At 46.5% G+C, this 12,541-nt stretch overlaps 1 long non-coding RNA gene across 3 annotated transcripts in view; it reads left to right on the forward strand.

Annotated features, from left to right (window-relative positions):
- The window catches only part of LOC135416966 (uncharacterized), a 177,380-nt gene that overhangs the window by 107,023 nt on the left and 57,816 nt on the right, over positions 1–12,541 (forward strand). Inside the window, exons 4-6 of one of the 3 annotated variants that reach the window (XR_010431832.1) lie at positions 3,534–3,656; positions 5,087–5,261; positions 9,511–9,575. This is a non-coding gene — a long non-coding RNA (uncharacterized LOC135416966). Of the gene's footprint in view, positions 1–3,530; positions 3,657–5,086; positions 5,262–9,510; positions 9,576–12,541 lie in introns of all 3 variants that reach the window. The other 2 variants (XR_010431833.1, XR_010431834.1) reach the window with 2 other exon arrangements.

Genomic DNA, 12,541 nt, shown 5'->3' on the forward strand with positions numbered 1-12,541 from the left:
TGACTTTTTTGGGATCACACTGTTGGACCACAGTGAGAAAAGGGATCCTGTGCTGTTTCAGCCTCTCCCAGAAAGGGCAGGACAGACAGCAATTTCATCATGGAAGTTTGCTTACATGGTCATCCCCACAGTGTGGTACTTTTTGATTGTGTTTGTAGAAATTTCCAGGCAGTGCTGTTGTGAATAATAACCAAACTGGGACAGAGATCTGGTTGTGAGCTACTGAAGAAAGCTTTTTCCCTCTGTGACAGAGGTTTTTATGCCCAGTTCAGATTCAGAGTCCTCTGGACCAAATTTGGAAGGACAGAGCTATAGCAGGGGAAGGGTGTTCCCAGCTAACACCTTGATTAGAAAAATGATGTGATGGTGGGAATCAGCTCTGGCTGAGGGTAGTGGTTGCTGGGAATGGGGCCATGCAGCTCCTTATGTGTTATTTTCCTTTTAAAGTGAAACTGCCTCCATGCCTGGAGGTGCAGGAGTCTTTCCTCACCTGCTGCCCCCTGCACCTGAGCTCTGGAGCAATGGCCAGCACAGCTGAGCCATTGGCTCTGCAGGCTTGATGAAAGAGGACAACAGCCCAGCCACGACTGGGAGTGGTGGGAAGGACTGGGAAACTCTCCTATCATCTGCTTTTTGCTGCTCAGTGCTGGGGAGCGGGAGGGAAAGCCGATGACAGGTTGGGCCTTTTACCTCGCTCCAGCTCCCGCTCCTTCCTGCAGACCATGTGTAACCTCAGCTTCTGCCTTTGTGTGCCCATGGGAGAGGCACATTTCCTTCTCAGGCTCTCCTGGCTGCTGTGACTGTAAGAAGTCATTCCACAGCTGCCCACCTCGGTTTCCCCCATACAGAGAATTCTGCAGGATTAGTTAGCTCGTGCTTATCTCTCACCCCTCCCTAAAGGATGCTGAGCCCAACGTCTATCCAGGGACTTCATTACCTGTAAAAGAGATCAAAAAAGGGCCTGGTTACAAAATTAGATTCCTGGTTAGTGGCTTCTGGTCTTTCCCATTTCTGGGACTGCAGTTTATTTCTGTTTGTGATTTCGAGCAAGTCTGGAGAATTTTGGCAGGTTTGGTGTCAGGAATTTCTAGTCTCAAGTTGTCTGCAAGAAAAGAGGATCTGAGTGTATTTTTGCCTTTTCATGACTGAAAGCTGCTGTAAGTCCCAGAAAGGCTTTTCCAACATTAAATAACATTTTGTGGCTTCTATTTTGAGGCATACTTAAAAGGCTTGGTTTTCCTGAGGTGGATAATAAGGTGAAAATTGTCTCCTATTACGATTTCTCAAGTTTAGCCCTCCTCCCAGTTAGTACCAGAACTGTCCCCCCTGCTCCTGAGCATTAAATTCAACTGCTTAGACTTATTAAAAACTCCAGGTTTAGCTTCCTCCTTCAACTGTAATTTTAGATCCTTGGTGGGTATAAACAGACACAAATACACAATGCAATTCTGCTGCCTGCCATTCCCTGGGAATAAGGCCCAAACATTTATTCCTTCTCTTCACCTCTGGAGCCTGCATTTCAGGTGCAGACACACACACTTGTGCAGACAAGGCACTGGGAAGGTTTTTGGAACTGCAAAACCTATAGCTTTCCTTCTACTGAGAAAATTGATCTGTAGTTCTATCGGTTAAATCTAGATATGAAATAAAATGGCCTTAACAGGAACTTTGCACAGACCTTCAATGGCATTTTTACGTGACAATTTGCAAGAATACGAAAGTCTGCAAATTAATGTCGTGACCCACCAGAAACACTGGAAGTTTATCATTCCTTCTCCATGACTTTATGTATACAATGTTTGGAGGAGGAGGCTTTTTCTGAATGGGTTGGGTTGTTTTTCTGTTTGGATTTTTTTTTTTTATTATTTAAGAGAAGAATAATTATAACACCAAATGCTTCTGGAGTTAAAGGGGAAATCATCTCTGATAAGCCTGTCTGGAATGACTCAGCTCTGTGCTGGGGATTTGTGGTGCAAAAACATGGATATAAATGCAGTTTTCAGCCATTTCTCTAGGGATAGCTGCTTCCCACATGGCCCTGCAGGTCCTTACTCACAGCTGGCATCCCTCCACCCTGGCTGAGGGCCATGCTCAGCCCTCGGGGATGGGTGGGAGAAGCAGGAGGCTGTAGGAGCTGTGGACATGCTCACGTGTCAGTGCACATGGACGGACCCGCTTCAGCACAGCAGGTCTGTTTCTCTCACACAGCAAGCAAAGGTTGTAGGATCTGGGATCAGCCAGCACAGAATCAGCAGGGCACAGTGGCCCCATGTTCATGGAGCACCACCCCAAAAGCTGATTCCCCAGCTTGGCTCCTGCAGCTGGAGTTGCTGGCCACAAGAAGGCTGCAGTCAGTGGGCATTGCCCACCTCACATTACCATGGAATCATGGAATCACAGAACAGTTTGGGTTGGAAGGGACCTTAAAGCTCATTGCATTCCACCCCCCTGCCATGGGCAGGGACACCTTCCACTAGCCCAGGTTGCTCTAAGCCCTGTCCAACCTGACCCTGAACACTTCTAGGGATGGGGCAGCCACAGCTTCTCTGGGCAACCTGTGCCAGAGCCTCACAAACCTGACAGGGAAAAATTTCTTCCCAATATCCAGTCTAATCTACTCTCTGTCAGTTTTAAGTCATTCCCCCTTGTCCTGTGACTCGATGCTCTTGTAAATAGTCTCTCTCCATCTTTCTTTTAGCTCCCTCTGTACTGAGGGCTGCGATTAGGTCACCCTGGAGCTTCTCTCCTCCAGGCTGAACAATCCAAATTCTCTCAGTCTTTCCTCACAGCAGAGCTGCTGCATCCCTCTGATCATCTTGGTGACCTCCTCTGGACTCACTCCAACAGGCCCATGTCCTTCCTGTGCTGGGGACCCCCAATCTTTGCCTTCTTCCCCTTGAGCTCTTGTTTAGCAGCTCTGCAGCCCCCAGTCCTTGCAGCCATACATGCACAAAGCAGCTGCTCAGAAATGTTTGGTCAAGGCTTTCTTTTCTCCTCCAGCATGAAAACTGGCTTTTAAACAAACTACTTCCCATGGAGAAATTTCCTTTTGCATGGACATTCCCGGAGGAGGAGGGGATGCCCAAAAAGCTGAATTGCCTCTGGAGGATGGAAACATCTGATGATGTTTAAACAGAGGAAAATGACCCCAAACACATCTATTTTCACTGGATTTGAGTGCTTGAGTGTGTTTTCTCATGGCAATACTGTATGATTAATCTTAAGTGGTTTCCATGACTGGTAAGTCCTTTTCTTAGGGCCTCCTCCGCGCTGGTTGCTCAGGGTGTGAATTCCCAGTGTTGTCATCCCTGCCCCTTCCCAACCCTTAAATCCCTCTTGGACAGGAGTCCGGGGGGATTGTCCACATCAGGCTGAATTTAGAGGAAGCAGGCAAGAAAGGAGGGGGAATATTTTCACATTCCTTTGAAACGTACGTTTGGAAACTTTCCCTAGGAAGAAAAGTGCTTACGCAGCTTTAGTTGCTGTACATGTGCTTTGGATTGTGTGAAACCCTATCTGCTTTTCCTCAGCAGAGTCCGGATCCCCACAGGGGAGAGGCAGCCAGACCGGCAGACCTGGCATGGTGACTTGCTGCAGAACTCCTTCCACATTCCATAGGCAAGGAATGCCCCCACCGGCTGCATTTGTACGCCCAGGTGGGTGGGAGGAAGAGGAGGAGATGTTCCTTCTTGGGCTCAGGCCCAAAGAACCTGTAAAAACAAAATATTCAGGATATAAAGGCTTTGCTAGGAGAGGTGGATGTAGATTCAAAATGCCTCAGACTTTTTGTCTGGAGATGATTCTTAAGGGTTAGAGGGTTCTGGATGCTGCTGGTGCAGCTGGATAGTCCCTGCCTGTGGCAGAGCATGCTTGGGATGAAAAACCCAGGGCAAAGCCCACAGCAGCTCACAGGTACAGGAGGGCAGCACAGGACTGATCAAACACTCAGAGCTTGGTCTGATTCATCTCAGGTCTCCAGTTCAGCTCTGTCTGTGTGTTGAAGGTCTCACCTCCTGTCCAGAAGTTTCTGGGGCTAAGTGCTCAGACAGCTTCCCTTGCTTTTCTTGGAATTGAGGGGATTCCCTCTTCTTCTGTGCAGGTGTCTCCAAAGATTGCTGGCATGTGTGTGGCAGCCACACTGACACTGTAGACACACTGTAGCAAAAAGGACACTTCTTTGTTGCTCCTGACAGGATCCCAGGGTGAAGCACCCTGGGTGAGAGGACAAAAAACCACTCCTGCTGCAATGGAAGTGTGGTGCTGGAGAGAACAAGAGGCACAGCTTCCAGGAGATGACTGGGATAACACTATGGTTTCCACTGCTGCTGCCCATGGAAATGTGTGTCCCCACAGGGGCTCGGCATGTGAGGAGGAGGAGACAGCTCCCTGAGAGGGGCTAAAGCAGGGGAAGCATTGAGAATGTGAACACCACAAAAACAAATCTGTTAATAATTACAGCCCACCACAGCTGCTGGCAGCCACTGCTTTGCAGGCTGGACCCTCACCCTAAACAGATATCCTGGGCACCTCTGGATTAGGGGTGAAAACTAGGCAGGGTCTGGTAAAACAGCAACTTGGGGGCAGCTTCCAGTCTCCTGAATCAGCATTTTGAACACCAGACATGCTGAGTTACCCGCCTTCCTATCCCCCCCAGGCATGTGTGCGTATAGACAGCTATAAATACACATATAGCTCTGTGTTAGTACACACACTCCTGCCTCTGTGAAATGTCAGCCAAAAAATTATTCAAAGGTTGCTCAGCCTGGTTCAAATGTTGTTAGGCTTCAGAAATTACACCCCCCTCCAGGAATGGGCAAGAGCTGACACAAAGCAGCAATAACCAAAAATTTCCCAGCTGTTGTGTCTGGCCTTTTGAAAACAGGAATTTCTTGGTATGGAGCCCGAAACCTTACTCTTTCCATTCGGCATTGCCTGAGGGTGCTGGCATTAAAAGGACGTATGAGAGAGGATTTATTGTCAGCAAGGTGCTTGTAACAACAACATGGGGTTTTTTTTAAAGACCTGAGTATGGATGGACATGAGGATGAGGGGGGTAACCATGGCTGGGTCTGTTTTTCCTCCCAAGGCTGTCTGCACAGAGATCCTCTTGCAAGGAAGCAATGCTCCAGAGCCCAATGGCCCTACAATACGAGGAGAGACAGCTCATAGCTCTTCATGGTTTAGTCAAGTTGGCTGCAGTCAGGGGTAAAGAAACAGATGCAGAACAGGATGATCTCAGGAGATCCCCAGGGAATGGCAAGGTCTGATGTTCTGCTTGGCCTGTTTTACCTGAGTTTTCTCTGGGGACATTGATTCTCAAAGGCTGCTGGAACAAACCCTGGAGATGAATGCAGGAATAGTCTGCGATTCCCATAGCTGCTGTCACAGTATGTGTAGATTATTCCTAGAAACTCATGACTGGCATGGGAATCAGGTTGACCAAGACCTGAATCTAGAGTGGAAGCTGTTCTCTTTCAGCTTCCTGGTGCGCAGGACCTGAGGAATTGCCATGAAAGTATCCCTGGCCAGGGCCACAGGAGCTGTCTGGAGCAGGGGGTTGGGACTAGATGCCCTTTAAGGTCACTTCCAACTCAAACCATTCTGTGTTTCTGTGAAGGAGCTTAAAACGCTCCACCGAGCCCCAGTCTGCCTTCCATAGGTCTTTGGTACATGACTTGATGAACTGAAGCTTCAAGTAAAACACTCAAAAGCCCAGGATGCTCCTGCAGGGGTTGATTCCATGGTATATCTCACCTTCAAAACACAGAGGCCCACAGCTTTCAAACCAGCATGTTTCCTCCAGCTTATAACATTCCTGCAGCTATTCCTGGGGCAGTCGTAACCTTTTGACCTGGAAATGTTCTGTCCATGGCCTGTGACATTGTCCCTAGCTCCAAAGCTTGTGGGCAGTGTGTCTTCAGTGGCATGCTGCACAGATTTATGCTAAACCTCGTGCTTGCTCTGAGAAAAGCAAATCTGTGGGAGCTCAGAGCTTTCCTCCTGTCAGCATCCCCCAGACCATCCACATCTTCCCTCCATCTGACAACAAAAACTACTTCAGTGCAGGCTTCTATTGTTCACAGAGTGCTTTGATGGTAGAAACCAAACTTTGTACTTGGAGTGCTAATTGGGTGCTCTGCAAACTCTGATTTATAGCCATATTCTACTTTTTATTAATGCTGTGTGCATAATCACGCCACTACAGTCAGATCCTTTCAGTTAGAACTCCACACATCAGGCTGAATGTTGGGATCTGTGCATTGTGATAACATTTTGAATAATCAGAATCTCAAACAGTCACACTTTCATTTCTTCTACCAAGTGTTACTTTGAAAGGTTTCTTTCAATATATATATGCACAAAGAAAGATCTGGTGCGAAACACTTAGACTTGGTGAACATGTTAGTATAAGTGTGAAAAATGGCCTGGATGGAAATTTGGAAAAGACAAGCCATGAATTGCCTCATGGCTTTAACAAGGATCAGTTTGATTTTTTGGTAACAAATGCTGCAAACTCTAAATCCTGGAAAAGACAGTTGAGAAGTGCCCGGTGCTTATTTTGGCTCTAAGAAACGTGGGTGTTTTGAGGTGCAGAGCACCTGCAGCTCCTGTTGATCTCAGAAGGACACTACCTCCAGGATTTGGACAACAGACGATGGAAACAGTTAAACACGAATCATTCATCACATAAGCCAGCACTAAGCAAATGATCTCATATTTATTTATGTCCCCAGCCAAATTTGTACTCATTTCCTCTGTGAAAGGCAATAAATTGCCTCAGCAAGAGTCTTCAGCATCCAGTTTTGAGCAACACGACACCCCCAGTCCCCAGGGCATTGCTTGTAGTCCAGAGAGGTCATAACTCCTGCAGCACAGTGGGCAGGGGGGGCTAACGTGGCGGCCTCTGCATCCCACCTTTTCCATTCCACCTTTTCCAAAGAACTAGTGGAGGCTCAGAACCACCAGCCTCTGCCTCCTTACGTGTCTCGAGACCATATTTGCCCGTGCCAAGACTCTCAGATATCAAAGCCTGTGATATCTCCCTGGCCAACCCTTTAGCTTTGCTCTTACAGTAGGGGACCTGAGGGCCTGGGGTCACTGTTACCTCAGTGAAGTTGATCCATAAGTGAAATATAAAGATCTAATTCATAAATAGCCGTAAAAATTTTATCATTTGGCACAAGGTGTTAGCAAATCCACTGAATGAATATAGAGCCTGTAATCAAGGCTTAAAATCATCTCCATCTCACCACAGTTCTGTTTCTGACCATTAGTAATTTGTACCTATGGCATGTGTGCAGTGCCCAATACTCACTTCTTTTTTAGCCATCCAAGAATTCATCTTGGACCTGGAAAGATTCACTAGTATATCCAATTCTAAGAGCAGTTGTTTTGTATTTTCAAGTTGATCAGTATTTCCTGTAACTGGTAGGGCTGTGTAAGAGGAGACACGCTTGGTAACATGATAATTATAGTTATATTCCATGATGTTTTATTTAAATTAACTTTTTTCCTTTTCCAGTCTAAGCAACATTACTGTGTAATTTTTATGATGTAGTCCTGTGGTTTCTAAATGAAGGGCCACAAAACCCTGCAGGCTGACTGTCCCAGGGCTGGTCCATGGGTTGCATCAGGCTGCTGATTCAAAGACAGCTCCCCACGAGCTGATATGAAGCTTTACATCCCACTGCCACAGGGCTTTACACGGTAGATGTGTACCCTGGGATGTGATGGGCCCTGTTGCTGTTTAATAGTTCCACACACAAAAAAATTAAAGCAGATTTGGCAACAGTTTACCCACTACATTTTGTCCTCAAAGGGATACGGCTTTGTCAGTGTTTTGCAAGGAATTAACCCTAAGGCATGGCCCTGGAGAAAGAAGTACTTAATTGGTTCAGAAAGAGCTAAAATTTGCTCCCATAGCAATCAAAGGAGGTTTTGCCATTGTTTTATGAAGCTGGAAGAGATTCAGAGCATCCCATGATGGCTGCTTTGGGTTATGGGACTTATGATTATGGTTTCTATTGCTGTTCTTTGAGTCGTGGTTTGTTCCAGGTGCTTAACATTCACAATGTTGTGGGTTTGGTGTATGAAATAGAGACAAGCTGGGAAAATGGAGGGGAGTGGGATGGGATGGGGACTCCAGGTGCACTTTCAGCCCATGGGGTGCAAGGGATGTGTGGTACCTTTTATTTCCCCCGCTATGGAGCTAATCTGAAATTCTGAAGAGATCTTCCCTCTATAAAATGGCTTGTACTTAATACAGAAAGACTTTATAGTGGTACCAGGGATGGTTATGTTGGTGTCAACCCAACAGAGAGCCCCGAGACAAACATTCTTCCCTCTGGAGCTGCAGGTGTGGCAGAAGAGCATATGGTAACAACAGTCCTTTCTTGTAGGCAAGGAGTTGTCACAGAGTGCTTTCAGGAGCAGAGCCTGTCCATGCTTATCTCAGGAAAGCTACAGCACCCATCTGTACAAATCCCTTTTGTACACCTTTTAGACAGGTGTCCACACATTTCACTAGAAATGTTCAGGTAACACTTTCCAACAACATGAGAGTCCAAAGGATGTTGTTAAAAACCACCCTGGCTGGAACTGGCTGATCTGGGAAATCTGGCACTGTGAAATTTGTGAGATTATTCTCACTACCTACACATGTTAGAGTTGTCTGTATGTAAAGTGAATATTAATGTGCAAAAACCCCCATGTACTCACAATTTAAGGAGTCCAGGGGAGAATCATTGTCATTAACCAATTCATGAAACAAAGGACAGCAGGAACAATCTGCAGCAATTTGCCCCATCCCTGGAAGTGCTCAAGACCAGGTTGAATGGAGCTCTAAGCGACCTGGTCTAGTGGAAGGTGGAACTGCCCATGGCAGGGAATTGGAATGAGATGAGCTTTAAGGTCCTTTCCAACCCAAACCATTCTCTGATTCTGTGGTGAATGAAAAGCAGGAATTCTCCCTAAATCTGCAGCACTGTCAAAACCTGCCTGTGAGGTTCAGTGTGGAAACAGCAGGAGAAGGTATCTTATCTCCAGATGTGTGGGGAGCTTATTGTAAGAACTGGACCTGGGTCTCCCAAGCTCCAGGCTCTGACTCAAATCACCACACAACTCCTGCCCTCTTCCTCTGCTGCCATTGATCCGGAAAAAAGCTGTGGCCATAATCTGGTACTAAATCTCCTCAGATCAAATAGCTTTGCTCTCAACAAAATAATCCCATAGAATGACTTGGCTCTCAGCTGGGAGCAGGAGGAAGATCTGGGCAGTGTGTTACAGGCAGGGCATGGCACCAGCAAATTAAGCTTTATTGTGTGTGCTCTGGCAGCGGAAAGGATGTTTATGGCATGTGCCCCACCATCCCGCCTCTTAATTCCTAATCTTTTGCCCATCACAGTATGGCTGGGGAGTTTTATCAGGGGAAGGCAATGCTAATTTCTAGTCTTACTGTTGAGGGGAAAAAAAAAATTCTGGCTGTGAAATGTTCCTCCTTTCTGTTTTCAGGCTACCAGACGAGCTCTGCCCTGGAGTGAATGTGTCGGGTGGGGCACAAGCCAGAGGTACCAAAGGTAGGTTCATCACCAAAAGGGCTCCATCCTGAAACCCACTTTCCCCTGCTGCTGACAGTCACGAGGCCAAGACCACCACCATACCTCCTGTTTGGAGCTCAGGGCAGGTTTGTGCATCACTGCTGCTACCCAAACCCACACAGTAAGGGACAACAGAGGCACCTTGAGACCAGCTTGTTTGCCACAGGCATGTTAATAAGACTATGGATTAGCAATGTGACCTTTAAAAGATGCATTATTGTATTTTTTCCCTCGTAGTGGTAATGGAAGTCTGAAGCTGTGGCTTTGGTTCCTTTCAAATTTAAAGATTAGATACCAGATGAGAAGTCAAGAGATTTGGTGGCTGGTCTTTAGCTGTACTGTAAATCTTTTTCCATTTCCTTTGGCCAAATCTGGGAGAAAAAAGCTAGAGTCATGATCCAAAGCAAAATTCCCAACCACTGTTGAGTTGCTGACATACTTCTTTGCATCTGGGAAATCCTGTTACAGTGGTGAATTCCCAGATTTTATTTTAGGGTATTGTAATCCTGATAGGACCTGTCCCTAAGGACCTGTTCCCCAGAAATATTTGTGATTTTCAGATGTCAACAGTAGTGCTTACAGAACCTTCTGTTTTATTGCATCTGTGTTTGGGATGTATTTTGCTGAGCACGGCCTAAAGGAGGTGCAAAAATGTCAGACAGGTAATTTACAGTAAAAAATTATTCCTGAGAGGCTGTTCAGGAGAAAATGAGGAAATGCTTTGAATATGTGAAGGTCTCAGCCAGCTAGAGACATCCACATTTTGGACACAGTGCAGATATCTAATAAAGCAAAATACAAGTCTCCATAACTCTAGAGCTTCAAGTGACACATTTTAATCGGAGCCCCAGGAACAAGGAGTTTGTGGTTCATTCCCACTCATTTAACACTTCTCAGCCTCCGTGTGAGCTTGAACTTGCAGTTCATCCAACATATTAACACTAAACATTGTTGAAGCCACCAGGTCTCTCTCCAATGTATTTCCTATCAAAACTATTTATTTTACAGGATCTCTCTGTTCCCAAACACATAGTTGTTTAAAATTTCCGGAAAACATTTGGTTGGGCGTGTTCAGAACTGGACCTTTGCTCACTGACAAGGTTCATGAACCTTCACAACTCTCTAGGTGAACTCAGCCTGACTTTCCCATGTATAACCAAATCCCAGTCCGGGTCAGTCTCTTTTGGTTTCATGTTTCACTACCAATGTTTTTTTACAGCTCAGGTTTTAAAGACCCAAGCCTGGGACGGATGCAGGGCTCCCATAAACACACAAAACAGCCATGGTTATAGTTGTGCATCTCATTTGTTGTGTCTGATGCTGGAATGTATTTTCCTGTAGCAAAATCCCGAAGTAACTGTGATGTGAATTAGTAGCAAAGCAGGAATAGAAGGGGAGTGTTTACTGTTCATATGTTAAAATAATTCCACCAAAGTTTGATTTATTCCAAACCTCTGTTTGGTCTAAGGCATTGAAAGTTTGCAAAAATACAAAATGGTGAGGGAGGCAGCTTGGTTTGTTCTGGAATGACCACAAAAGGGCAAAGACATTGTCTAGAAATATACACTATAATGCACAGTATGTCAAGCCTGCCAAAAAGTCTGAATTAGAGAATTCTCTCATGCTGTTTCCTTGGAAGAGCCCAAAGAGGCGGTGCTTTCTGTCACCGAGCGTGAGTCAACCCTCAGAGGAGGATGCTCAGATGGAAAACAGATCGAAGGAGAGCTCTGCAGGCTGTGCTGCTGTGGGTCCTGTCCCTTGAAGTGAAAAGCAGAGGAAGGGAGGAAAAGTGAGATTGGTAACAGATGATGTGATGGCAGTGTCAATCACGGTGGAATTCCATCCTGGCCCTGTGTTACAGCAGGGCTGGGAGCACTGCTCCACCGAAGGCTGCGTCAGCACTTTGTTTAGCTTATACACAGGTTCATTATCAGCCCTTTGGGCTGGGGCTGACTCTTCTAGGAGTTACCATGGCAGCAGTTCTTTCAGCTTGTGTATGGTTCAAGAGTGTTTAACCTCTCACTCCTGCAGCCTCAATCCCAGCTTATCCCATCACAGCACAGTTTTCTTGGGGGGACTGGGGTTGTAAGTCTGAAATCCAGGCTCTACAGTAAAGACAGGGGGTTGTGAAGAGCTCCCCCATCCTTGGAAAACACCTGTGCCCTGAGCTAGTCCTTAGGCTGAAAGTCCCTTGGTGGCTGAGAGAGTTGGGACTGTTCAGCTTGGAGAAGCTCTGGGGTGACCTTAAGGGTGCCAGTGCCTAAAGGGCCTTCAGGAGAGATGGAGACAGACTTTGGACAAGGGCATGGAGTGGCAGGACAAGGGGAAATGGTTTCCCACTGCCAGAGGACAGGGTTGGATTGAATATTGGAAAGAAATTCCTCCCTGTGAGGGTGGGGAGGCCCTGGCACAGGTTGCCCAGAGAAGCTGTGGCTGCCCCACCCCTGGAAGTGTTCAAGGCCAGGTTGGATGGGGCTTGGAGCAACCTGGGCTAGTGGAAAGTGTCCCTGCCCGTGACAAGGGGGTAGAACAAGGTGGGCTTTAAAGTTCCTTTGAACTCAACCATTCTGTGATTCTGTGATATTTTGGGACAGTTCCCAGCTAGTTGGAATATGAACACCCTGTGTACCAAGGACAGTGATTTACAATTGTAAGCAGAGGAATTGTCCAACCTAATCAGTTACTGCCTGTCAGAAAAGCTGGAATAAATATGTCTTCTTATCCAATTCTGCTGTGAAGTAAAATGCAATGGCTTAAACCCCCCTATCTTTGTCACAGGGCGTGGCTGCAGCCACCTTACCTGAAGGGTGATGGCACATTAACCCTTGATAACTCCATCAGACCAAGCTGAGAGAACGAGTAGCAATAACTTGCCAGAATGAGCTGCTGTTCTCCCAGAAGCTCTGGTGTTCCTTAGGTAGGAAAGTTCAGCACCACTGGCTGTG

The sequence above is a fragment of the Pseudopipra pipra genome, chromosome 7, assembly GCF_036250125.1.
Source record: "Pseudopipra pipra isolate bDixPip1 chromosome 7, bDixPip1.hap1, whole genome shotgun sequence".
Taxonomy (NCBI): Eukaryota; Metazoa; Chordata; class Aves; order Passeriformes; family Pipridae; genus Pseudopipra; species Pseudopipra pipra.